The sequence below is a fragment of the Tupaia chinensis genome, unplaced genomic scaffold (assembly GCF_000334495.1).
Source record: "Tupaia chinensis unplaced genomic scaffold, TupChi_1.0 Scaffold000018_1, whole genome shotgun sequence".
Lineage (NCBI taxonomy): Eukaryota > Metazoa > Chordata > Mammalia > Scandentia > Tupaiidae > Tupaia > Tupaia belangeri.
In genome coordinates this window covers 75,023-77,887 of record NW_006159448.1, presented here as the reverse complement: position 1 = coordinate 77,887, position 2,865 = coordinate 75,023, and positions in this window count along the sequence as shown.

Below are 2,865 nucleotides of genomic sequence, written 5' to 3'. Positions count from 1 at the left end.
GCAGGCGCCATGTTGCCCCCTGTCCTCAGAGGGTGACGCAGAGGCTGGGAGATGGCTCCCATATCTGGTAAAGAGGTGACAAAGTTTGGGGTCACACGCAGTCTCCGAGTAGGATCAGAGCCTCTGTTGACAGATTGCCCTGTCCCTCCACCCCTGAACTTCATGGTCAGATTTATATTCATGGGCAAGTTGGTTGGCTTTGGCCGTGTTTGAACCTAGAACGTGTGATCCTGTACCCAGAGTGCTGGCCCAGGCCACATCTCAGCTTCTGGTGGCTAAGTAAGGCTGCCCCTACTCTTCTAGAAAACATGCAACTCTGAACAATTTGGAACACGATGGAAAATTCAGAACTCTAAGTACTCACCCCCCAGATTAAAACAAACAAACAAACAAACAAAACACTGTGGAAAATTTATTTCTAATTCCAGAATGTAAATATGTAAATTCTGCTCTCCTCATATAAGGTATCTTCAGAAAGTTTACGGAAAATGGGTAATTAAAAAAAAAAAAAACAACTGCAGAGATTTTGATTTTTTTTTTTCCACCAAAATGAACTTCTTTAATTTTCTATTTTGAGAGCTTTCTGAAGGCCTCGCATGTGACTGGTGGTAACACCCTGTCCCCTGCTCCTCCCTATCATGCTTCAGGATGACTTTGTTAGCAATCCTCCTGGACTTGGGACCAGCAGTTGGCGTAATGGCTATGTCGCTGGATTCCCATGGGGTCGACCACGGTTCGAGTCCCGGACCTGGTGACTTAAACTCCTGCTGGGCACGTGTGCATGCGTGCCCAAGATCCCGAGAGGAGAATGGAGGAGAAGGGATTGTGGCATGGCCATCGCCCCTGGGGGGTGATTTCTCGCTTTCTGTCTTTCTGTTTCTTTGTCTCTCTCTGTCTTTCTGGTGAGCGCACGTGCCCTATAGCAAAAACCTCCCCCTCTCCCCCCCAAAAATTCCAGTGGCTTTGAACACCGGTTGATGGTGATGGTTGATTCCATGCTTCCTCCAAACACTCCCAACCCCCGCCCCCACATAGGGAATGCAGATGTAAGTTTATGCTAAAATCGCAGAACTCTAAGTGCATTGAGAAAATCATTTCAATACAGCTTTTACGAATGCAGACCATTTTTAAAAAGGAAGTGAGGCAGCTACCATAGCAGAGACGCCACAGACCGAATAAATCTCACTTAACCAATTGCCATTACCCATGCTAATGAGGGGTGAGGCAGAGCCCTGGCCAATTAAAGCCTCACATAACCCAATGTTGGTTTAGCCAGGGAGTCTTCCCCCTTCCAGGAATGTCTGATCGGTAGCGACGAAATGACTGATCTGAGTTTTCTGTCCTCCCCTGACCTCCAGCTGCCCAGCCTCTGACTGTGGCTCTGATGAGCAGGGAGCCGGTCAAAGGGCAGACAGCTGGAGGGGACTCAAAGGGAACAGGGAGGACCCCAAGAGTGGAGGCTCTGCCCCTGGAGAATTGAGAGTTGATTGGATACACAAGGGCCTCCTTTTGTCCACTTGGCGTTTTTGGCTAAGAGGCCAGCGCCAACCCCGAGCCTGGCCACCCGGAGCCTGGCCGTAAGCAGCTTTCGCGGACCTTCCCCTCTTGGGCCAGCTGTGAGCATGCACGGGTGACAGCCACGGTCAGTTCGCACCCTGTTTCCCTTCTCCCTCTCTTGAGTCATCTGGGACTAGCTAGCAAAGTCCCGCCATTATTGAAGACTGGTTCTTCCCGTGCTGCTCCAGCTCGGCTCCAGGCAGACAAGGGACAGGACCACGTGGGGCTGCACAGAGGCATCTCCAAGTGACTTGCTGTGAGGAGCTTCAGGCCATGGCATTTCCTGGGCCTCTGCCTGGTCCCCTGACTTCCATCCTGTTCCCCAGGTTTCCATCATTCTCGCCTGACGATGTTTCCTTCTCCTACTCTGTTCATGTGTTCGGGTCCCATCTTGGCACCCCAGTTCTTTGCCTTCCCTCTGCTCTGTTGTGAGCCTCACTCCCCTCGGCACTGCGGATGCCCTGCATGGGACGGGGTAATAGCTGGCTTTCTGGTGCTCCACTCCAGACCCCGAGCTACTGTGCTGCCGTATGGCCCTGTCCTTTGATAAAATGTCCGAGCTCCAGAGTGCTAACCTGTTCACCCAGCCTTCTCAGCCCAGTCTGGAGAACACCCCCACACACCCACCCGTGGACCTTCCCATCTTCAGCAACTAAAGGGTTAAAGCTGAGCACAGCGGTCAAGCTCCAGGACCAACTGTTCCAGTTGGCGCTCAGCGGACTTTTGTTTGATTTGGGGATGCCCTGGACATGCTCCATCAACATGGCCTGCCGTATCATCTCATAGCTAGGGGGACACTCAGAAGGACCCCCAGGAACCTACCAGGCCAAGTGTTCGCATGCAGAGTGGGGGGATACGTATGGATGTTAGATATTCTGTCCTTTGCAGATTGGAAGTTGCAGGCAGGAGCTGTGAGCAGGCTTCTGCCTGGTCTGTGGCCCCTAGTTGAGTTTGGGGAAAGATGTGTACTTACTTTAGACCTCCCAAACTGCCTCACAGACCCGTGCCTTTCCCCACGCTCCTTTCTCTGCCGGAATGCCCTTCCTGATCGTGTTCTTCTGGCAAACTGCACAGGGCTTCTAGGGCCCTGCTTGGGTGGGGCCCCACTTGTACAGGAAGAAGTATTGATGCTTCGCATTCATCATAGCTCGAGAGAGAAACGCTGTGACCCAGAGAGGAGCCAGCCTCATCGGGATCTGGTGGCTGGGGTGCCAAGGACAACTCGGTTGGGGGTGAGGCTAGCGAGGTCACACTCACTCACTTTCCTCTAGCCACATCCCAGCTGGAGGGTGTTCTCTGGGAAAGAGG